General features: G+C 39.3%; 1 protein-coding gene across 12 annotated transcripts in view; it reads right to left on the bottom strand.

Moving 5' to 3' along the window:
• Window positions 1–25,168, bottom strand: part of PPM1B (protein phosphatase, Mg2+/Mn2+ dependent 1B) — a 90,448-nt gene extending 65,280 nt beyond the window's left edge. For all 12 annotated transcript variants that reach the window (XR_008289292.1, XR_008289293.1, XM_027072558.2 and 9 more), the window contains exon 1: window positions 25,029–25,168. The gene's annotated coding sequence lies outside the window, so the exon portion shown is untranslated. The remainder of the gene's footprint in view (window positions 1–25,028) is intronic.
• Between the last annotated feature and the right edge of the window lie 465 nt (window positions 25,169–25,633).

Raw genomic sequence — 25,633 nt, 5'->3', positions numbered from 1 at the left:
CAGAATGTTCAGAAATTCAAAAAAATGCTGTATCTTGTTTCCATGAAACAGGAACAGGGTGCTATGAAAATGGAACACAGGATGAGAAACAGCCCCTCACATTTAAATATATGACTGCCCCTACCCCTCACCCCACCAAAAGAACAAAAACAAAAACAAAAACCACACACCTCATTCAATGGTTTTTGGGAAGTTTAAATAACTCACAGCAACCTCCCAGGTTATAACAAATACCAAAATAAGGAAAAAAGAAAAATGAAAGAAAAAAAAGGTGAACATCACAGAGGAGGTTCAATGTACTCCAGAAAGAAAATAAGAGAATAAATTATCAAAGGAATTAAAGAAGAAAAACAATTTCTCAGAGCTGAGGACAGAAGTAATCAGATTCAAAGCCCACTGCTTGGGGAAGAAGTGGGGAAGGGGAGGGACCCATGTTCAAATAGACCACTGTGAACTTTCGTATGACCAAAAATTAAGAGAATCTCTTAAAAGCTTTCAGGGACAATGTGGTGGTTCCCCAGAAAATAAAAATAAAACTACCAAATGATCCTGCAAATCCCACTTCTGGGCACATATCCAAAAAACTGAAGGCAAAGTCTCAGAGATATTTACACACCCATATTCATAGCAGCTTAATTCACAATAGGTCAGAGGAGGAAGCAACCTGTGTCCGATGATGGATGAATGAATACACAAAATGTGGTATATACATACAATTAGTTATTATTCAGTCTTAAAAAGGAAATTTTTAAAATCATTATACTGTACATCTGAAACTAACATAACACTGTATGTTAACTATACTGGAATTAAAATTGGGGGGGGAGGGAAGGAAGGAAATTCTAACACTTGTTGCAACATGGATGAACCCTGAGGATATTATGCTAAGCGAAATAAGGCAGTCACAAAAAGACAAATACTACATGCTTCCACTTATAGGAGGTATCCAAACTAGTCAAATTCATACAAACAAAAAGTAGAATTGTGGTTACCAAGGGCTGAGGGAAGGGGATATAGAGGAGTTGGTATTGTTACAGGGATTGTTTTTGTGGGGTTTTTTTTGTTTTTAAAGTTTATTTATTTTTGAGAGAGAGAGCATGCAAGCGGGCAGGGGAGGGGCAGAGAGTGAGGGAGAAAGAACCCTAAACAGGCTCCGCCCCAAGGCAGGGCTCGAACCCACACACCATGAGATCATGATCTGAGCAAAAACCAAGAGTCTGATGCTTAGCCGATGGAGCCACCCAGGCGCCCCTAGAGTTTGTTTTATAAGATGAAAAAGCTCTGGAGATCTACTGCACACGAATGTGAACATATCTTAATACTAGTATACATTTAAAACTGATGGTAAATTTTATGTGTTTTTTAAGCACAACTTTAAAAAATTATTTAAGCTTTTAGGTATGAAGCTGGAAAGTCATCTAGACGAAAACAAGAGTCCAAATAACATGGGACTTGTCAGCAAAACTAGATGGCAGAAAACTCCTTTGAATTTCCATAGCAGAAAATCAAACTATGTCTAATTAAAAAAAAAAAAAAAATCACTGGGACACCTGGCTGGCTTAGTCAATCGAGCATGTGATTCCTGGGGTCGTGAGTTCAAACCCCACAATGAGCGTAGAGCTTACTTAAAAAAGTAATAAATAAAAATTTTTTAATTTAAAAATTCATTAAATAGTTGTATAAACATTTTAGTTAAAGATAATGGAATTACCAGAAAAGCTCACAGATATCAAAAATTGTTCCTGTAGAAAAGTATTTATTTTCCTCATTATAAGCTTTCCGTACATTTTAAACAGCACTTTATTTTTTTTAATGTTTATTTATTTATTTTGAGAGAGTGCATGCACAAGCGAGGAAGGGACAGAGAGGGGAAGAGAGAGAGAATCGATTCCAAGCAGCACAGCACAAAGCCCAACTCAAGGTTTGATCTCACAAATCATGAGCCGAGATCAAGAGTTGGATGCTTAACTGATTGAGCCACTCAGGCAACCCTGAGCACATACTTAGGGGAAAAAACAACAACAAAAAAAAACCAAAAAAAAAACAACTGAGCGTATATCACTTCCTTTTTTTCACTGTGATATATAAAAGTGTCTTTACTGAGCTTTATAGACTACTAATACATCACCAAAATAAAGTTAAATCAACGTTATTTTCTTATTGCCTTCCATTATTAAATATGAAGCATGTTTCTCTGAATTTAAAAAAGTCAATGGGGGTGCCTGGGTGGCTCAGTCAGTTAAGTGGCTGACTTCAGCTCAGGCCATGATCTCTCGGTCCGTGAGTTCGAGCCCCGCGTCGGGCTCCGTGCTGACAGCTCAGAGCCTGGAGCCTGTTTCAGATTCTGTGTGTCTCTCTCTCTGACCCTCCCCCATTCATACTTTGTCTCTCTCTGTCTCAAAAATAAATAAACGTTAAAAAAAATTAAAAAAAAAAAGTCAATGGTCCATGTTGAGCATTTTTTCTTTAAAAAAGAAAAACAAAACATTTAAGAAAAAATGGGGAGGGGGGGCACCTGGCTGCCCCAGTGGGTAGAACATGCAACTCTTGATCTCAGGGTCATGACTTCAAGCCCCACGTGGGCCTACCTTAAAAAAAAGGCATGTGGCCTACCTTAAAAAAAAAAAAATTGTTTTAAGTCAATTGTAAAGGTAATAAAATGGCATTTAGAAATGAAGAAATCTAAGGCAAAGCAAATTTACAAGAAATATTCTTGCTGAAAACAAACAGTAATTATAGCATTCATAAGAACAGTACTGGTATGTTATGTTCAAACTAAATGTAGCTGTAGTTCAAACTAAATACTAAATTGTGTTCAAACTAAATTGTAGTTCAAACTAAATACTAAAAATGTGTAATTCAATAGCAGGGGGGAAAATAAGCTGAAACAGGATACAATTTTATGTTGTGTACTATAGTCCTAGATTCCTGCTAACACCCTGGACTTTTAAACAGTTTGAGGTTAAGAATCGCTTACCTTTCTGAGTCAGATGATCCAGGTTTCACAAGTCTGAAAAATTCTCAGCTTTCATCTCTTATTATAATGTATTTCCTCAATGCGCTCTATTCTATGTATTTGAAGTTAAAGCAAGGTCTCTAAAGCCAAACTATCTGCATGTGCATTTATCTCCTATATGCTAGGTGATCTTGTCAAGTTATTTAATCTTTTCTGTGCCTCAGTTTCTATAAAATGTAGGGAATAAAACCTACCCTAAGACAGCTGTGAGAATTTAAAAAGCTAATACAGGTGAAATGCTTAGAACAGTGCCTCTTTCTACTTTCACATTTTAACTGAGGTCATATATTCTCCTAAGGATTATCAAGAAATGTTTCTACAATGTAGCCAAGTATTCTTCACTACCAACCTGTTGCTAGACACAATGCCTAGATTAACAGCTTTTAGGAGTATAATATGTTGGTAAAATTAATGATAGCCTGGGGCACCTGGCTGGCTCAGTTAGTAGAGCATGCAACTCTTGATCTCGGGATTGTAAATTTGAGACTCATGTTGGGTGTAAAAAAGGTTAAAAAAACTTTAAAATAGAAAAATAAATAGTAAAATTAGTGATCGCAGTAATAAAATTCGTAACCAGCTCCCGCTCTAAATGATGATGCTTGGAAGTCACACGGTACCAATATCAAACCAGAGACTTACGGAGAGTATCCTTCACAAATATCTGCCTCAAATCCTAAACACTAGTCTCCGCTTCCCTGGAAGCAAAGGAAGAATACTTTTTCCCCCTTCACTAAATTCACAGAAACAGATCATTTGGCTCTCACCCTCCTTTCCAATTCTTAATTCTTTCAGGATTAAATCAAAAGTTCTCTCTTCTTCCAAATCAACCCTGAATTGTAGTGTTAGTGGCATTTGCTTAAGATTTCTGAAAAAATAACAGATATGGAAAGTTCAAAAGGGTCTGAATAAATGCTAAACTGATACTTTTAACATTTTTTTATTACAGCTGGATAACTAGGCATTTACCACACCCAGCTCCAGTAACAGAGATGTAACTGATGGGAATATAAATTAATCTGGCTCCAAAACTAGTGTTTGATTTGGAATTTACACGTGCGGTGCTCCCAGGTCTTTCCAACTAATTCTTTTTCTGTTGTTAATTTTTTTTAATGAGAGAAAGACAGACACAGAGCGTGAGGGGGAGGGGCAGAGAAAGTGGGAGACACAGAATCTGAAGCAGGCTCCAGGCTCTGTGCTGTCAGCACAGAGCCCAATGTGGGGCTCAAACTCACTAACTGTGAGATCATGACCTGATCGGAAGTCAGACGCTTAAGAGACTGAGCGCCACCCAGGCGTCCCATCGTTCCAACTAATTCTAATAAATATTTGCTTGCCTTCCAAAAAACAAACAAACAACAACAAAAAACCCCAAAGGTTGGAAACTATAGCTCTAGATTAGAATATATTATGAAAACAAATCAATTAAGTTGCAGATTTTGTGAACTTATAAGTAAGGTTCACCAGATGTGACAATAATTTAGATCTTGTTCTAATTCAAAAGCATAGCTAAAATTCCAACTTTGGGACAATAGTACCATTTGTTAATCCCTCCCCTAGTCCCTCAATAAGGAACAGGTAGGTCATAAAATGGAAATAACTTTTGCTGACCATGGCCTTTTGCTTTAGCTGCTATTTTAACGAGAGAAAAACCTGTCACTGTTTGGATATGTATAGTATGTGTTAAAAATTAGACTACCTGCATATCTGAACTACAAATAACATGCACTCAGGTTATATATACACATGTATAGGTCATACACATACGGGTTATATATATACATCGTCAACTCTGACAGTAATGCCATAAGCCAAGAACAATGATCTTGAAGAAATTCAGGAAAATATCTGCCACAGATTTTACACCCAGCAAAACGAATTGCAAGTATAGAAGAGTGTACGCAAACTCATAAACATGCAAGAAACTCAGGGAATATTGTTTCCATGAGGCCTTCCAGAGGAACCTGACTTGAGACAATGCTAGAAGGATGTCAGGAGTGAAGAGAAGGACAAGAGGAAGAGAAAGGATCTCCTAAGGGCAAAAGACAGACTGCTGGATGAATGACCTTGGGAATGGCAGAAACCTCATTTTCAATGGCCATCACTGCCATTAGCTCAGATCCATGAAGCACTGCCTGACATCAAGGGCTGTAAAAGCTAGAAATGCCACATTCTTTGGTACTCAGGATCCATTTAGTGTGGGCCACAGAATCTGCAGAAAACCAAGTTATGCCCTCTTTTAAATCACCACTCTTCCCCTCAAGACTTCTTTTTTCACATTAAAAAAAAAAATGGTATGGGCTTTACCACAAAATAGACTTGAATCAAATGCCAGCTCAACCGCTTACTGTATGACCCTGACCTAATTATTTAATTTTTAAAGCCGTGATATATTCGTCTAAAAGACAGCAGTATTAAAAGCACCTATGTCACAGAGTTGTAGTAAATGAATGAGATAGTGCAGGTTAACTGTAGGTCAGTGCTGGGCATAAAGTAAGTGCTTAAAAATGTTAGCTATCATTATCATTACAAACCATAAATCAAACTTAGTCTACCATAACCAACCTAGGGCATAAATAAAATCAGACGCAGTCAAACAGCAAAATAAAGTTATAGTTTACCTCTCAGATCAACTATCCATACATAAATTGACAGAGGAGAAAATACCTGGTGTTTGGAGAATGACTATCCTGTGGATAACATTTTGAACTCTCAAGTTTTTCCAACCAGGCTCAACTGTATTTAAACATCCTTTAAAGGCTTTTTCATTACTGAAATCCTTTCAATGGCTTCTGAAACCAGCAAACCAGATGGGGTGGGGAGAAACTTAGTTAACTGGATATTACCCAAACGTTTTAGTTAATTATATATATGTTTACTTGCATCTCAAACGTAGCAAAATCACTGCGTTAATCTCAATTACGTTCTCTTACATATACACTCCCTGTCAGACACATCAAGGAGTTTCCACCAATGTTAGACAGCTTTACTGTCAAAATGGTCAATTCACTATAAAAATGTCAGATCACAGTCCAATCAACAAAGTTCCATTCTGCCATCCAACTCCTTCCTGCTGCTAAAGACTCCTGGCTGTTTTTACGTGTAATAAGATGCACCTATTCTATGTGCACAGTTTGAGGAGTTAAATATAGATACTTGGGTAATCACAACCACAATAAAGATACAGAACATTTCTATCACTTCAGAAAGTTCCTTCACGCCCCTTTGAAACCAATCTCCCCATCACTTCCAGACTTAGCCATTAACGAGCGGTCCATAGAATAGTTTTGCCTTTCCAGAATTTCATGTACATGTAACATATAGTATGTGCCCTTTTCTGTCTGGCTTCTTTCACTTAGCATAACGTCTCCAAGATCCATCCACATTGTGTTTATGATCAGTTTGTTCCTCCTCACTACTTCCATGGCTTTTAAAAACTTTGGGTCCTAACAGATTTGGAAGAAGACTGAGAGGCAAGGACTAAAGAAAGTAGTTTAGGCCAATATAAAGCTGGTATCACCAGCTACCTGCATGTGTCCATTAAAAGCTTAATATTTTGGGGTACCTGGGTAGCTAAGTAAGTTAAGCGTCCCACTCTTGATCTCTGCTCAGGTCATGATCTCAAGGTTCTTGAGTTTGAGCCCCGCATCAGGCTTCTGACAGCACAGAGCCTGCTTGGGATTCTGTCCCTCCCTCTCTCTCTGCCCCTCCCCCCTCCAAGTAAATTAATAAACATTAAAAAAAAAAAAAGCTTAATATTTTAAGACAAAAGAATTATTTTCCCTTGACCCTAATAGTAAATTGTTTAGCTAATGTTGCTGAAATCAGAGGGAGTTCATGTCCCATCTTCATTTGACTACATGGATGATGAAACAAATGTAGTTTGAACTTTGTTATGATTTTGTGCTTGTTTTACTACAAGATTGACTTAAAACACACTGACAAGAATTCACACCTTTTTAACATCTGCAAAGCAGCCCAGAACTAAAATAATTGCTTTTCCTAATCCCAATAGTTTTTCTTTAAAAAAATTTTTCTTACTGTTTATTTATTTTTGAGACAGAGGGACAGAGCACAGGTAGGGGAAGAACAGAGAGAGAGAGGGAGACACAATCTGAAGCAGGCTCCAGGCTCCAAGCTGTCAGCACAGAGCCCAATGTGGGGCTCGAACCCACAAACCGTGAGGTCATGACCTGAGCTGAAGTCAGATGCTTAAACCGACTGAGCCACCCAGGTGCCCCCTAATCCCAATAGTTTTTCAATGGGCAATGACAATAAAATAACTTCAGGGCTACATGATTTACTTCTAGTTGTCCTCTGTCCTCTCTTCACTCCCAAATAAATGGCTCCAGATTACAAAAACCAAATTAAGAACAAAATCAGACAGCAAAAGTTTCAGGAGGCTTTCAGAGTGAATTTTATTTGTAGGTTTCATTATCTTTAGTGCTATGATTATGAGTAGTGACAGAACATGACTCTACTGCATCGTTACGGTCCTAACACCCACAAAAGTGAATTTACTTCACCCTGAAGCATGGTCATAGTATGACCAACATATATAGAATATTTCATATTCAGAATGTTTCTCATGATATAATATGTAACTATATCATTACAAAAAGCACCACTACTCCTGGCAAAACAACTCACACACTGAGGTCTTTCTGGTAGAATTAGCTATTTCTTGATAGAAGTAGCTAATTCATCAGTCTGGTCCTAAAAAGTAGGCTTCTCAAGATAAGGTATTTTGTTGCACTTCACACTATTGATAACACCTCCCCTTTCCTGAAATTCTTTCCACTTCTGCAGACTTTTAAAACACAACATTCACAATCATTCATGCCCCTGCTTTTTCTTCCAGCCTCCAACTTTCAACAGGGAAGTGGGTCCCCCAAATAGTAATTAGCCTTCAACCCAAAATATAGTATCTCCCCTTTGATCCAATCTCATTGCTTCAGCTACCACTTTTTAATATATACATATTTTTTAATTTTTAGAGAGAGAGAGCGGTCATGAGCAGGGCAGAGGGAGAGAGAGAACCCCAAGTAGGCTCCAGCTCAATGAAGAGCTGGACTCAAGGTTCCATCCCACGACCCAGGGATTGTGACTGCATCAAGAGTCAGGTACTCAACCAACTGAGCCACCCAGATGCCCTTCATATTTTATTTTTTTAAGTAGTATCTACACCCAACACGGGGCTCGAACATACAACCCTAAGATCAAGAGTCACATGCTCTACCAACTAAGCCAGCCAGGTGCCTCTCAGCTATCACTTCTATATTGACTTCTCAGATTTTATTCATTAAGCTTGGCTGCTTTATTCATTAAGCTTGGCTACATATCTCTTCAAACAGAACATAACCAAAATCTTCACCTGTGCACCAAACCACCTTCATATGCCATTCTATTTGTATTCACTGCCTATTAATCTCCCTATTCAAACTCCTTCTTCTAGTAACTCAGGCTAGAAACCATAAATCTTTTATATGAATCCACTCAGAGATACACCAAATCATTATGTTCCATCAAATCTCTCCCTTTAAGTGTCTCTCTTATCCTCCACCCTAATCCTGAACATCATGGCCTATTGTCTGGATTATCTAACTGCCTCCTAGTTGGTCCCCCTCACTTCACTCTCCCCTTCCTTCAATCGACCCTACAGATTACCACCAGCCTCATTTCCCTAAAACATACTTTAGCCATCCCAAAAAGATTTAATGGCCTTCCACTCCCCAAGTGACACTGAGTACAAAATATCCAGTCTGGAACCTCCCTCTATAACCTGCCCCGCCTAGACCTTACATGGGCCAGGAACATCATTCTCATTCCCACCGAAATAGTTCTATCTTCTTTCAGTGAACTAACCAAATCATTCAAGGTGCCTAAGAAATAACACCTCCTCTTTGTCACCATCAGCAACGCTTCATCCCAGCCTCTCACCACCCCTATACAGTCATCCATATTTCTTTTGACATTTTTGCCTTCCTTATCCTTTCTGCCCTAACCTGTGTCTCTGACACTTAGCATGTACTAAGTAAAATACATGTGAAGTTAAAAAATCCTTCTTAAAGAGAGATATCCTAGTCAACCATTCCAAAGTTCACAAAAATATTAAGTTGGCAGAGACCCAAAAATCTAGTAGAACTCTGATTAACCTCTGTCATCTACTGTAACATACATTAAGTGCAAGCAGCTCTTACTTCCAGCAATTTTTTAAATGTTTAAAGTAATTTTTCTTTAATTTTTTTTTTAACATTTATTTATTTTTGAGACAGAGAGAGAGAGAGAGAGAGCATGAACAGGGGAGGGTCAGAGAGAGAGGGAGACACAGAATCTGAAGCAGGCTCCAGGCTCTGAGCTGTCAGCACAGAGCCCGACACGGGGCTCGAACTCACGGACCGCGAGATCATGACCTGAGCCGAAGTCAGCCGCTTAACCGACTGAGCCACCCAGGCGCCCCATGTTTAAAGTAATTTTATTAATTATGTTTATGATTCCTATCTTTTATTGCTTTTACTTTCCAAATCAACCAACATTTCCAGGAATGGCTAATTCCACCACGATGACTAAATTTCTCCTCAAGGGCTTTGCTCACACATGGGAGCTTAAGTTCCTACTTAGCATGTTACTGTGTACTTGGCCAGCCTGTTAGGAAATCTCATTATCACTACCACCACAATGCACCAGAACCTTCACACACTCATGCACTTCTTCCTGAGGAATCTGTCCATTTTAGAAATGAGCTATATTTCTGTCACTGTCCCCAATGCCTGTGTAAACTCTCCGACAACAGAGCCATTTCAATGGTGATTTCCAGCAATTCTACTTTCAGTGTTTCACATTTAAAGCACCCAGTCAATCACACCCACTTACTGCAGACAGAAGGTACACTAATGAATTTATCACTTGGTTTGTTTCCAGATGCTCCACATTAAGCATCCCCAACTCCCACATCAGTCTAGCCCTATAAGCCCTTTTTGAGAACATCTTTGGCTCTAGACCAGAATCCATTCAGCTTAGCTCTTCCCACAGGTCTCTGAGCTTAGAGTTAAGGAAAGGAGCAAACTGAGCAAAGGGAGGAATGTATAGAGGAAAAGAAATATACACAGGGATGCTGGGTGGCTCTGTTGGTTGAGCCTCTAACTCTTAATTTCGGCTGAGGTCACGATCTCAGGGTAGTGGGATCGAGCCCCACATCAGGCTCTGTGCTGAGCGTGGAGCCTGCTTGGGATTCTCCTTCTCTCTCCCTCAGCCCCTCTCCCCACCTCACGTATGCACTCTCTATAAAATTTTTAAAAATACACAAAAATTTTTTAAAAACATACACAAAGTATTGTTTACCTTAAGTATAAAGCAATCAACCTATCCCCCACCCCCATATTACCATTCAAGTACTACCCTTCCAAGCATCTACTTCAATCCAAGCATTTTGGGAATTATTTTAAAACTGCCTTGAGGTTAAAATAGGGTTTGGGGGATTTTAGAGATTTTAGTTTTAAGCAATCTCTACACCCAACATGGGGCTTGAACCCACCACCCTAAGATCAAGAGCCACGCCACTGCCTGAGCCAGTCAGGCACCACTAAAATGTCTGTGTCATTTTACAGACCCGCCATCTAATTAATCCCTAAAAACTCTTAAATACAATTAAGAAAAACAGCAGCATTCTAATTTAAAAAGAAGTCTGTATTTATGCCTACAAGATTTTGTCATTAAAAAAAAACAAGAAAAACATGGGAGTGCCTAGCTGGCTCAGTTGGCAGAGTGTGAGACTCTTGATCTCAGGGTTGTAAGTTCCAGCCCCACACTGTGCGTAGAGATTATTTAAAAATAAAATCTTGGGTTCTGGGGCGGCTCGGTCGGTTAAGTGTTGGACTCCTGGTTTCTGCTCAGGTCATGTCCTGTGCCAGGCTCTGCACTGATGGCACAGCACTTGCTTGGGATTCTCTTCTGTCCTCTTTCTTTGTCCCTTCCCACTTGCACTCTTTCTCTCTCAAAATGAACAAACTTCAAAAAAATAAAATCTTAAAAAAAAAAGGGCAAATGATAACAGCAAATACATGGAGAAATTCAAACGGCCACTATACATATGAGAATGTTCACCCACACTAGTAAGAGGAAAACAAAATTAAAGTCACGAAACAGTGTTTCTCTCATTAGATTGAAGGAAAAAAAATTCTCAATACCAAGTGCAGACAAGGACATAGAACTCTGCTGTGATACAGCAGCTAGTAGCCACATGTGGCTAATCCAAACTGAGATATGCTATTAAGTATAAAATATATACCATATTTCAAAGATTTAATAAAAGAGAATGCAAAAATCTCATTAATTTTTACTGTTTACTTACTGAAATGGTATTTTTAATATACTAGATAAAATATAATTACCTTCACCTGCTCCTTTTTGTTAAAGTGGCTACTAGACAATGTTAAGTTCCATGTATGGCCAATATTGTATTTACACAGGGCACCACCTGCACCATTGGTATAGGGCAACAGAAACTTCTGTATCCCACTGGTGGGAGCTTAAGTTGCTACAGCCACTTTGGAGTTAATTGTGGAAATACCTAAGTAGGCTGTACAATGAGAAAAGCCTACAATTCAGCAATTACACCCCTAAGTATAAGCTCTAGAGAAACCCTCACACATATGTACCAAAAGGCATGTAAACTGCATTTTAGCATCATTGCTTACACTTACAAAAAGAATCCAAATGTCCATCCAAAGAGATTACACAAATGTGTTATAACTGTCCAATAGAATACTATATAATACATATGCAATACTATTAAAAAGAGAGGAAGAGAGCAACAAGGAAAAACCCTGCAAACATGCAGAGTGAAAAAAGTCAATTGTATAAAAAAGCATTCCATATACAATCAGGCACAAAAACTCCAAAATCTCTTAAAACAACAGTAGATGCTATTTAGACACAGATACACACATGGAGACCATATATGTGAGGGTAGGCAGGCACAAAATTCAGGACAGTGGGAAAGAAAGGATGGAATCTGTGAAGGTAACAGAAGGGTTTCAAGTATGGTGGAATGTCCTATACCCTAAACTAAGCTGAGCAGCGGTTACTTTGGCGTTCATTATTCTTTATAACTCTTTTTATACCTGATAGATTTCTGTGTGTTTAACATATGATTGTACAGGCCATGTACAACACCATACTTTATGGATTTGGAGACACAAGCAGAAATTTCACAAGTCTCCCCATGTTAAAAGCAGTTATACCTTGAACAACATCAGGATGCAACAAAAGCTACAAACAATTATATGAACACCAAATACATAAACACCACTTTTATACCACTACTACCAATACGATGAGAAAAAGGGGACGATATATACATATTAAATCAGGGATGAGCAAAACTTTTCTTTGAAGAACCATAAAATAAATATTTGGGGCTCTGCAGAGCCATATGGTTTCTGTCACAACTATTCAACCTGCCACAGCTGTGGGAAAGCAGCTATAGACAATACATAAAAAATGAGCATGCTGTGTTCCAATAAAACTTTATTTACAAAAACAGGCAGGAGAGAAAATTTGGCCAACGAGCCATAGCTGGGTGACTCCTGTCTAGATACATCTTTTTGTTTTGTTTTTTAAAAATGTTTATTTATTTTTGAGAGAGAGAGGGAGAGACACAGTGCAAGTGGGACAGGAGCAGAGACAGAGGGAGACAGAATCCAAAGTATGCTCCAGGCTCTGGGCTGTCAGCGCAGAGCCTGACGTGAGGCTCAAACTCACAAACTATGAGATCATGACCTGAGCCGAAGTTGGACACTTAACCAACTGAGCCACCCAGGCGCCCCATTAATGTTTATTTATTTAAGACAGAGAGAAAGAGAGAGTCAGAGTGCAAGTGGGGGAGGGGCAGGCAGAGAGAGAGAGAGAGAAAGAAAGAGAGAGAGAGAGAGAGAGAGAGAGGGAGAGGGAGAGAGAGAGAGAGAGACAGGGAATCCGAAGCAGGCTCCAGGCTCTGAGCAGTCAGCACAAGAGCCCGACTCTGGACTGGAACCCACAGACAGTGAGAGCATGACCTGAACTCAAGTCAGATGCTTACCCAACTGAGCCACCCAGGCACCCCTAGATCCATCTATAAAAAAAAAAAATCATGGGGCCCCTGGCTTAGTCAGTAGAGCGTGCAACTCTTGGTCTTGGGGCTGTGGGTTCAAGCCCCACAATGGGTGGAGAGATTACTTAAAATCTTAAAAGAAAAAAAAAAAAAAAGAGAAATCAGTAAATCCATTAAGTAAAATTCTAAAGAAGAAATGGATTTACATGGTAACAAAATATGCCAAGATATACCGGATAATCACAAAAGGGAAAATGTTACTTGTCCATGGGGCTATCTAGTAATCACCAACTTCACCTGTGATCAAAGTTAGCACCACTCAGTGTGACAATCAGGCACTTTGTGCCTTCTGATGTGAAGGATGAAGCCGCATCACCTATGAAGCATCCTGGCCAAAATGTTTAACCTGAATTTAACTCAGTCTTTAGCTCTAATTTAAGAGTTTACAGAAGACAAAGGAGTAAGTTTTAAACAAGACCTCAAAGAAATAATCAGACAAATTCTGAATACATGACATTTTACAAGATAATCAGTCTCTTCAAAAAGACAGTCACTTTAAAAAAAAAAAAAAAGACGGTCACTTTTTAAGTAGGTGCTTAAATTTAAAAGAGAATTGAGACACAACAGCAAATGCAGCACAATAATGCATGATGTTTCACTGGATCTTGGTATGGAAGGGAAAAGCTATGTAAGTCATTTCTGACCCAGCTGGGGACATCTGCATAAGGACGGGGATTAGATGACTTATGGAGATTAGACAACCGTGTTATATATCATGATGACAATATCGCAGGTAGGAAGAAAACAACATTTGGGGAGTAGATTCATACTTAAGTATTGGGTGAAGTAACATGGTATCTACAATTTATTTTGACATGTTCAGCAAAGATTATATAAAGCAAAATGGTAAAAATATAAATACTGTTGAATTTAAGTAGTGGGTACAGAGGTACTCAATGTACCATGACAATGTTCTATAGGATTAAAAATGTTCATAAACTAATACAGCATTAGATGTAACTATGCTTCAGGGGCGCCCGGGTGGCTCCGTCGGTTAAGCATCCGACTTCAGCCCAGGTCATGATCTCGCGGTCCACGAGTTCGAGCCCCGCATCGGGCTCTGTGCTGACAGCTCAGAGCCTGGAGCCTGTTTCGGATTCTGTGTCTCCCTCTTTCTCTGACCCTCCCCATTCATGCTCTCTCTCTCTGTCTCAAAAATAAATAAACGTTTAAAAAAAAAATTTTAAGATGTAACTATGCTTCTACGAAAAAATTTTTCATAGTAGAAAGGCAAAAATGCATTGTGATTGTTAGTTTATTAAATTGCATTCATCAATCTCCTCTACAAATACTAGTTTTAAGTCTCCCCCAGAGTTCTCAAGGTTATGTATCAAATTTGACCCAAAAGAAACTCTTCTAAAGTTCATGACCTTGATGTTTTTTCAAGCACCTGCTTCCTAAAAGCAGAACAATTACAATATACTCTATACTGCCATTTGATTTTCATACATTCTAAAAAGGTTCTAAATATATAACATATACCTCTGATTCCTTTATAGCATTTTTACTTATTACCTTGTATAATTAATCACATACGTTTTACTCCTTTCCTCACTCCCCCAAACAGCAGATTCAAATTATCTTTGTTCTCCAAAGTGCCTAATGCTAGCAGACAGTATTTATTTAGTAAATAAAAATTGAACAGCAAGAGATTTGTGTTCATACCTTTAACAAGTTAAGCATTCAGTCCTTGAGAAGGAATGCTAATCTCTCTCCTCTCTTCTACTCCCTAGTCTACTCTCATTACAAGATACTGTTTCTATGAAAAACTTTACTCGGCAAGTATTTACAGACACAATATAGATACATGGACAGAGCAGCATACAAAACTAACACAGTTGTTGCCCTTACGTAGCTAACAAACTCTAACAGAAAATGAGAATCTTACAATAGAACTCTGGATTTTAGAATCAAAAGGACCTCAAGATATCATATGGTCCAGCCCTCTGCCTTAACTCAGGTAAAAATATTATACTGCAGATTAAAACTACTAAATCCTAGAAAGACTAAGTAACTCAAGAAGTCACAGAACCATTGATAGTTTCTATGGGTGGGGCACCTGGGTGCAGTGGGTTAAGCATCTGACTCCATTTCGGCTCAGGTCATGATCTCATGGTTCATGAGTTAGAGCCCCGCATCCAGCTCTCTGCTGTCAGCAGGAACCCATTTCTGACCCTCTGTCTCTCTGTCTGTCTCTCTCTCTCCGCCCCTTGCCCACACTCTCCCTCTCTCTCTCAAAAATAAACAAACATTAAGAAAAACAGTTTCTATGGGAACCTCAAACCGTGCCTTCTGCCTAGGTTAGGTACTCTTTCAACCTATCATGTACTAATAGTAACAGTAGTAGTCATAGTAACGACAACAATAACAGAAGGCACTCCAATGGCAGTGATTACGCGTGCCGGGCTCTATAGGAATAGCTTTACATGGACTGTCTCAGCTAACAATTTTATAAGTTATGTTACCATTCTGGGGCACCTGGCTGGCTCAGCGTGCGAGTCTTGATCTCAGGGTTGTTTGTTCAAGCTCCACATTGGGTGTAGAGATTACTTAAAATCTTAAAAAATAATACAAGATTTTAAAAATTAAATATATATATATCATTCATTTTACAAATGAGAAAACTAAGGTTTAGAAACATTAAGTAATTTGCTTTAAGTTATCCATCTACAGAGTGGTGGGACAGAAATACAAATCCAAGTAGTCCGACTTCAGTGTCCATGCTCCCAATCATCCTCCTTTTGGAGCTTTTTCCGGAAGCATAATCTGCTCCAAGTATAAAGCCCTCTTACATCTAATAAACACTTACAAACATACACAAGTAAACTGTGCTAAGCATTCTGCAGCATTAACTAAATGCATAAAGTAGCAAAAATTCAGACATGTATCTAAATGTGTTGAGATGTCTCATGCACATTTGTGGGCAAGTAATTCTCACCTAGATCTGTGGGTATAGAATAGTTTTCATTCACATGTGAATAAGAAGGATTTTATGATTATCAAGGCATTACTCTGAAATAATAGTTAAGGCCTAAAAAAACAAAATGAAAAGAACAAAAAAAACACGGTCTCCTAACGTCATCACCATTTGGCCAACTCCTCTGAGCATTTTTCAACTGATATACTCCTGAAGCCACTGCTATACGGCATCTCCCAAACTGCATTAGCCATAATATCATCTGACAATCCATTAAATATCACACTTACCTTTTGCTGGATTGGTTTCAGTCCTTGTGAAAACGCAGTATCAATGTTATTCCAGCTAGCTCTCTAAAATTAACTATGCATCTCTTCTCCTTTCTATTCAAAATATACCTTATGCTTGACTACATAATTTCTACATAATTTGCCCAGGCAATATACGCCTGAACAAAAACAAAAGACCCGCCTATAAGAATTCCAGTCTGTAGGGTGATCATAAAGTCTGAAAACAGAGATTATTTTAACATTCTGTACTGTAACATCAATTAGCCATTTATTGTGTACGCATCTGTGTTTCCAGACCTGGTGGCCACCCTGTACTTAAATAAAAATCAAGCACAGACAGAGGCAGAAAAAAAGCAACACAAAACAAAAGCACAAGAGGAGAGAAAATAACCTGAACCTAAAACACAAACAGATCACTGAGAAAAAGACTCAAGATCCAGGATAAGAGCAATAATGCAATCTAAATCATCACTAATCCTTCCAAACCCCTAAGTCCCTTACAAACTAGTTAGGTTGCACAAAACGAAAACAAAGAAATGGAGAGTATAACCGCAAACTATTCTATGTATTAAGCCAAAAGTTATCATTTCACTTCCACATTTTACTTCAAAAGACTCCAGAACAGATGACGAGAAAGAAATTAAACTCCACTTCCTCACACTTTGGACCTACAACCATCAAAGTGTTAATAAAATTCTGTACCATATCAATGGAACCAGTTACAAGAGATAATTTAGACATCAAGTAAGGCTTTGTCTTGTTTTTTAATCTAAACTATGGGCACATATTTCCAAATGTTGAACAGCTCAGTGAACCTGCTCTGACAGCACTGAATTTAATCCAAAGAGTTCAAATTCTTCTGCACATCAGCATTTTGATAAAAGTGATATAGTTACCAAAATACATTAACAGTGAAACTAGTAATTTGAGGGCTTAATTTGGGTGCTATAAATGAAGTCTCTTAGGTCTTGAATGGAACCAGTGCTCATTTTTATATTCAGGCCCTGAAATAAACACAAGTCGATTCGCTTTAAAATAAAATTTAAAAAAATCTCAACTCACTGCAGCAAGCAAGATCACATGAGAGTCTGGCTCAATGCCTCACAAATGAAAGCAAAAGACCATTATGTATTAAAATAAAAACAAAGATCAAAGATCTCTCGTGCTTATCCTAAGTGTGCAATGGTTGTGTAAACTCAGGAAGAGACATCTTTACCAAACTGGATCATCACTAGGAAAGGTACATAACAGAAAGTAGAAAAATAAGCACCTGATTCATATCTAAGTGCAGTAAGAAATCCTCATGCAGAAATTTACAATGCAGGAAAAACAAAGGCACAACTTCAAGTTATACAGCACAGGTCTAGAATTAAGGGAAGCAGTAACAAATATACAGACCAATTTTAGTGCAATCAACTAAGAGACAGATTGGCTCCATCAGTTATCTTCAAAAGAACTGTCAAATAACCAGAAAACAGAAGTAGCAGTCACAAATCAGTGACAGGAGCGCCTGGGGGGGCTCAGTCAGTCCAACTACTGAAGTCATAACCTCAGTTTGTGAGTTTGAGCCCCACGTCTGGCTCTGCGCTGACAGCGTGGAGCTTGCTTGGGATTCTTTCTCTTTGCCCCTCCCCCATTCTCCCTCTCCCTCTAAAAATGAATAGACTTAAAAAAAAAAAAAATGCATCAGTGACAATATTTCCAGACACTATAAAGGCCAACCACTCACCTTTCAAATATACTCACAAAAGAACACAAGAAAGAGCAACAGGGTCTTTTCTAAACACAAATGACAACGTATGTTTTATAGGTACATAGCAAGTTACTGAAACCAATCTTGTTAACAAGTCCTACTCACCCTGTCCCTATTATCCTACCTTCTCCCATTTTCCTGTCTAGGAACTTATCTATCTATCCAAGGCTGGCCAGTAAAAGTAAACACCTGAAGGCCCCAGCTTCTGGCGGGATCTCTCTTCGACCTTTGGCTCACCTTTTAAAATCTTTGGTACAATATCTCCCCCTTTCTACTTCCTCTTTCCATGTATCAGTTTATGTCTAGTTATAGAAAAACTCTTCTTCCCTCCTTTTTTTCTTCCCTCTCTTTTGTTAATAATAGTAAAGCTCTATAAGGGCACCTGACTAACTCAGCCAATGGAGAATGAGACTCTTGGTCTTGGGTCATGAGTTTAAGCCCCACACTCGGTGTAGAGCTTACTTTAAAAAAAAAAAAAAAAAAAAAAAGTTCTCATCAGAGCTTCTAAAGTGTAGCATAGAAAACCATACATCCCAAATTTTCCACTCGTAATTTCGGCCATCCACAAAGGGAGTACAGTTGAAACATAAACTGAGGAAATGTGTGTGCCATCAGAATGTAAAATCTATGAGGGCAGGATTTTGTCAGCCAGGAATGGTGCTTTGCATATTAGAAGGCACTCAGGGAATGCCAGAATAATGGTTGGGGGTGGGGTGGCCACAGACTAAAAACTATTAAACTACATGGAATTCTTTACTTCTCAGTGGGTTGGTAACCTAAAGTAATGGGAAGCTGCTCATATCTCAACTTGATCTCCCATACATTCTACCATTCAGAGTTGCTTTGAGTTCACAATTTCCTCTTTGTAAGGGACTAAGAAGAGCCACCTGTATTTAATAGATAACACCCTTCATTAACTCAGACTTGAGTGCTTTAATGAGAAGAGGGGGAAAAGAAAAATTCTTTGCCAAGATAAGTTAAATACCCATGAGCAATATGGACACTCCTAGATTCTCCTAGTTGTAAGAACATCTATTAACTACCCTTTTTCAATGTTAAGAGTGTACTTATACATACCTACATCAAGAAAATTAAATGCAATTAGACTTAAGAATCAGTGACATTACTCTCAAGCTTTAAAGTGCTTTGAAATCCTTTCGAATTTCACAAATTACTCTATATATCCTTTGTTAAACCTGCTTTTCAGGTTTGCACTATCACACAAAACCTATTCATTTAGTTTTTTTCTTCTATTACACATTTGATTATACCTGATAACATAACCACATCTTAAAAACAGAAAAAGTTTTCCACGAAGGAAAGAAAAGGTTTTTCATGTATCTATCATACAAATGCACTTATCATCCACCCGTAATTTGAAGCGGGGGACGGTCTATATAGACAAAAAGCACAATACTAGACACAGGTTTAACCTGCCTGTACCACTGCCAATAATTGGTCCCATCTCTAAAAGTAAGACAAGTTCCTTAACCTTCAGTAGAAGTCTTCCAATGTTCATCTCTCTCTCTCCTCTAAATATCAGACCATGTATTTAATAGTCTTTTGTTCAAAGGGATGTAAAAATTTTACATTTTTATGTAAATTTTTCAATAAGGGTTATGTTTCCAAACTTTAAGGTCTTTAGATTTCAGAAAGAAATCAACTTAAAGCCAATAAATGTAATATTGATATTTCAACATACCCCCAAAAAAGCACTTTTGAGTCCATTTTTAGTAAGTTAATATTAAACTATTTAGTAAATGAGGGGTGCCTGGCTGGCTCAGTCAGTACAGCATTGTGACCCTTGATCTCAGGGTCAGGAGTTCAAGCCCCATGTTGGGCGTGGCGCCCACTTAAAAAGAATAACTTAAAAAAAAACCACACAATTTAGTAAATGAAAAAAAGCTTTCAATTTGTAAACTGTGCTTTAAATGTTAACAAACCATGTTAAATTTGTCTAAATAGATTAACAAGTTAAAATCCCACTATTGATTGTTAAACTACTGGGTTCTTGAACTTAATTATTAAAAGGGTATCATTATATGGGGCGCCTGGGTGGCGCAGTCGGTTAAGCGTCCGACTTCAGCCAGGTCACGATCTCGCGGTCCGTGAGTTCGAGCCCCGCGTCAGGCTCTGGGCTGATGGCTCAGAGCCTGGAGCCTGTTTCCGATTCTGTGTCTCCCTCTCTCTCTGCCCCTCCCCGTTCATGCTCTGTCTCTCTCTGTCCCAAAAATAAATAAACGTTGAAAAAAAAAATTTAAAATAAATAGGGATTTGCCTTTAAAAAAAAAAAAAGGGTATCATTATAAAAGGTGTATGTTATGCCAAGAAATAATAAGATATTGTAGATGTGGCCACAAGTTAGCTGCAGTTAAAAAAGAAAAATATTTACTTGAGAACTCCTCTGTGTCATGACCTACCATAATTCAGAGCAAAATGTTTAGGTCTCTGTTATTTAACATTAAATTTCAAGGGAGAAATAAAACACCCTGAAGTTTGAATGAAAACTAAAAAGAAGAAGAATGAGCTACCTTATGCTATTTGTTTCTAAGGTTGTTAGATGATGCTAAAACCGAAATCTCATGATCTTTATAAAATCTGAAAATTAAACTACAGTATATAGAATACACTTCTGGAAAACTTCTTTACATCAAGAATTTAGTAAAAACTTCTTTTTATCATAACACTGATTCAACTACCTGATCAAATCACTCGAGTTAGTCTAAAAGGTGATTTTCTTTGGGGGGGGAAGGAGAAGATATAGCTTAAACACTGAAAAGTGTAATTCAGGTCAAATCTACACGAAGAGGCTAAACCACATTAGAGATGTTTCTTTTGAGGGGCGCCTGGCTGGCTCAGTCAGAGCATTCGACTTTTTTTTTTTTTTTAAGTTTATTTATTTATTTTGAGACGCAGAGAGAGAGCACACACATGTGCGAAGAGGGTACGGGCAGAGAGAGAAGGAAGGAAGGAAGGAAGGAAGGAAGGAGGGAGAGGGAGAGGGAGAGGGAGAGGGAGGGAGAGAGAGGGAGGGAGAGAGAGGGAGGGAGAGAGAGGGAGGGAGAGAGAGGGAGGGAGAGAGAGGGAGGGAGAGAGGGAGGGGGAGAGAGAGAGAGAAACCCAAGCAAGCCAGCTGTCAGCACAGAGCCAGAGATGGGGCTCAAACACACGAATAGGGAAATCATGACCTGAGCAGAAATCAAAAGTACGATGCTTAACGGACTGAGCCACTCAGGTGCCCCTGGAGCATTTGACTCTTTTTTTTTTTTTTCAACGTTTTTTATTTTTTATTTTTGGGACAGAGAGAGACAGAGCATGAATGGGGGAGGGGCAGAGAGAGAGGGAGACACAGAATCGGAAACAGGCTCCAGGCTCCGAGCCATCAGCCCAGAGCCCGAGGCGGGGCTCGAACTCACGGACCGCGAGATCGTGGCCTGGCTGAAGTCGGACGCTTAACCGACTGCGCCACCCAGGCGCCCCAAGGAGCATTTGACTCTTGACCTCAGGATCTTGAGTTTGAGCCCCACACTGGGCGTAGAGATTACTTAAAAAAACTAAACTTTAAAAAAGTTAAGAAAAATAGAAATGTTTCTTTTGAAAAAAGATTCCAAAATGGCCAGAGATATTAGCATACTTAGTCTAAAAGAGCAAAAGTTATTTTCTTTTAAATCAGTATTTTGGTATAAACAAGTATCAACAAACACAAATAAACAAAGATTATGAAGTACCTTTTCTTCATCTATACTTGTTAGATCAGTATGACGGTTTATACAAAAACTACAAAAACCAGTATTCTCCAAATCCACCCTATTTCCCTTCCCTGTTTGGTCTGAGGACAGGATAGTGAGATGGAAAGTAGTCGGGTTACATTTCCAGGGTTTACCTAGTTTCTGAGAATTTTATCTCATATCCCCAATTAATCAGTCCTTTTAATCCACAACTCTACTGATATGATATGTAAAATATATTCTACAGTAAAACTTTAAAGCTGCTAATATATTATTTCATTTTGACCCACATTCTGAAATTAGTTCATTAAGAAAAAAAAATAAAAAGAATCAAGTACAATGTGGGGGAGGGGGGAATGGATATCCAGAAATAACCATACTCTCCAACATTCTCTTCCTGCTAATCATAATTTTATATGTTATGCTAAGTATCACTTGAATAAATTTTGCTATTTGAATTCTGGAATTTAAAATAAGTTTATTATAACTCTGACACTGTCAGTTGTTTCCCAACTCATTTTGTTTAAAATCAGTGAACTGTGAAAGGCATATTTCACAGAAAAAGTAAAATACCATGTTATATTTTAATAAGTTAATTTTACTCACTTTACTAATTTCTTATGAAAGACCACTATAGAGTTAGAATTATACTTCTTTACTCTCTATTGTAGGTAGTATCACAAAATTCTTTAAAATAGTTACATGTAATATACAAATATTCATACAATGTAGATAATGCGTGTAACTAACACCAATGAGAGTGGGGGGAAAATTCACTGTGTCATGTGCGCTAAAAGAAATGTTTACCAACCCATTTACAAGGGCATGTTTACAATTGTTCCACCTTTGGCTCAATTTTTAATGAATCACCACACTATGGCAAATTCTACTCTTCAACGAGTATCACGAGACAGTCTATCAGCATCAAATTTTAATTCAAAAGACTTCGTAAAAAATGTACATTATAGGGAAAAAATGTACATTATAGGAAAACAAACTTTCAACATGAACTACTTTTTCTGATCCTTGTCAACTTGTGAATTAGTTTTTCTTAGAAGCACAGCTAGGTAGACATACCATTCCTTCAGATGATGTAATCTGTAGAGATTTGGTAATTACAATATGTTAACGACTAACATAAAATAATATTTACTGCCGTGACTATCAGACAAACTTTAAAAGCTTTCACCTATTCCTGAGGTCTTCGCAGAAATCAGACACCTGGTATGAGAAAACAGGTGTTGAGAGCTCTGCTGGTCATTTCTAAGAGATTAATGCAACATGTACAAATTCCACAGATTATATACAAAAACTGAGGAAATCTTAACCAAGGGGTACAAAAGATCACATAAAAACACAACTCCATGCTGACAATGCAACATGGAGAGCCACTGCAGAAACTGTGATAAAACTTTATGAAAGCAAAAATAAATGAAGAGGGGAAAACACAACCACCATTTAAAGAAGACACTGACAGAAGCAAAGAAGCACAGTAAAAATCAGGATTATCCCTGGGGGGGGGGGGGGGGGGGAGGGAATCTGTTGACAAAAAAAAACAAAACAAAAACAAAAACCCAACCTGTTCTAAATACTAAATTTTAGAAGTGCAATTGAAACAACACATTGCCCATTCAGGAGGCCTACAAAAATATTTCTTTAAAAAAGTTATCACCTTAATAGTGTAACTTCAACCGTATTTTTTTAAAGCCTGTACACTTGGAAAAGATTATCATAATAATTAGAATAACTTGTCTCTATTTAGAAATGCTGTTTAAAAGCAGGCCAATGATAGGAACTCTGCTATTGCACAACAGAGAAAGTAAATGAAATAATGTCCATTAACATTCAGTGTTGATGGTATGTTGCTCAATCTCCCAGAACATAGGGACTTACAGTATCTGCCCTCTACAATTTACCACTTCTACGTCCGTGCAGTAGCTCAAATAAAATGAGTTCCTGTGTTAATCCCACAATAAACCTCAGTAATTCTCACATCACAGTTGTAAAGGTTTGTTAACAAAAAGAATGTTTTTCCCAAAATAGCTACATATTACTAAGACTACTCAAATTCCTAAATAATCCTTTTACAAGTCTCCTGCCAACTTTATTTTGATACATTAAACATGTGGAGCCTATTTTAAAAGGTCTTTAACTGTGACTTCATGAAAACAGCTTCCTAGTTGTTCATCCAATGTCTTCTTTTTAAAGTTTCCACGTTGTTTTTAAGCCGACTTGAATACTTATGAATCTGGGCCGACTATCAAATGCTTAAGAAGCAGTTTTGCCAAGTAAGATGGGCAAATGTTCTAGATCTGCTAAATCGGACAATAAAGGTCAGGCAACTTAAAAAACGAAATAACTTATTTCCAACATTCACTGAGCCCCTCTTTTTTAAATTACCTTGGTGTTATTCTCACATTTAACGTTTATGAATACAACCTACTTTTGAAAGGACATTAGACCCAATTAAATTATTTAAAAAAAACTGATCTTCCATATAAAGCCGGTTAGTCTACTCTTAATGGGCCTCTGGAAGATTTGGGGTACTGATGGCAGAAGTTTCATTTAAAAACTTTTTTGCGGAAAAGAATGACATCCGAAAAGGACTGCTGGGGAAGGCAGGGAAGAAGAGCCCGGAGTCACCGAGAAAGAAGCGATTTAGAGCTACTAAGAAGGAGGTGGTGAGAAGCAGAGAAAGAAGAACGAGAAAGAAGATTTAACAAGGAAGTGAAGTGGAGCGCAGAGTGGGGCAAAAGCTGATGAGGAAACAAATGTAAAAGGTAGGGTTTTCAAATAGGCATGATCCAGGAAAGGATGAGCTAAAGCCTGGAGTAGCCCTAGCCCCAGTGCTTTGGTGTGAAAGAGACGCTCGCTGTCTGAAACAGAAAACAGGGGGAAAGCAGTTCACTTCCAGGCGTTGGAGCAAAGTAAAATTCCCTGCCCCGAGCCTCTCCCAGCCTCGGCCGAGCGCGGAGGCGGCGGCTGGGGAAGGGGCCTACCCAGGAGCCAGGCTCCGCGTTCTGCTCCCCCAGACTCCACGGCAGAAAGAAAAAAAAAAGGCGAGGATTAGACAGGTAGGGCCCACGACCGCAGCCCGGCGGCGCCCCGAAAACGGTCCGGGGCCTCGGCGGTGCCCGCGAGCCGTTTCCCCTGCGGCGGGGCGCGGAGCGGCCTTACCTGGGGCGAGGGAGGGAAGCGAGGTCTAGGGCGTCCGTTCTCGCCCGCCGCAGAGAACCCCTGCTGCACTCAACCCAGGCTTCCGACTGAGGCGCGACCCTGCCTCAGCCGCCGCTTCCCCGTCGGGGTCTCGGCCACCGCCTCCGCCGCCTCCGGGGCTGTTTACACCGTCGGGCCCCGCACGCCGCCGCCGCCGCCGCTGCCGCCTTCTCTCCACCCTAGCGCCGTTGCCGATTCGGCCGCCGCCACCTCCTCCGCCGCAGCCTCGTCTCTCTGGAGCATCTTCCAGCCACCGAACCCTGAGAAGCAGAGAGTCCAGCCGCGCCGGCAGGAAACTCCCCCGCAACTGCTAGGGGGACCAGGCGGTCAGAACACCGGCGGCTTTTCCGCCATTGAGCAGCAGCCGCTCGGCTCCTTCTGCAACCCCCTCCCCGCACCCTCTCCTCCCCGCCCCTCGGGAAGCCCCGCCCCCAGATCCCACCCATTGGGACGGCGCGGCCTCTGGCTGCACCCGGTTGGCTGGGCTTCGCGTCAATCAGCGTCCCCCTCCCACTTCGGCTGCCCCGTACCTCGGTGCTCAGTTTTCCCCGCCCACAATGCCCCGC

This window comes from Acinonyx jubatus, chromosome A3, assembly GCF_027475565.1.
Source record: "Acinonyx jubatus isolate Ajub_Pintada_27869175 chromosome A3, VMU_Ajub_asm_v1.0, whole genome shotgun sequence".
Taxonomy (NCBI): Eukaryota; Metazoa; Chordata; class Mammalia; order Carnivora; family Felidae; genus Acinonyx; species Acinonyx jubatus.
This window is presented reverse-complemented; position numbering and strand designations above follow the sequence as displayed.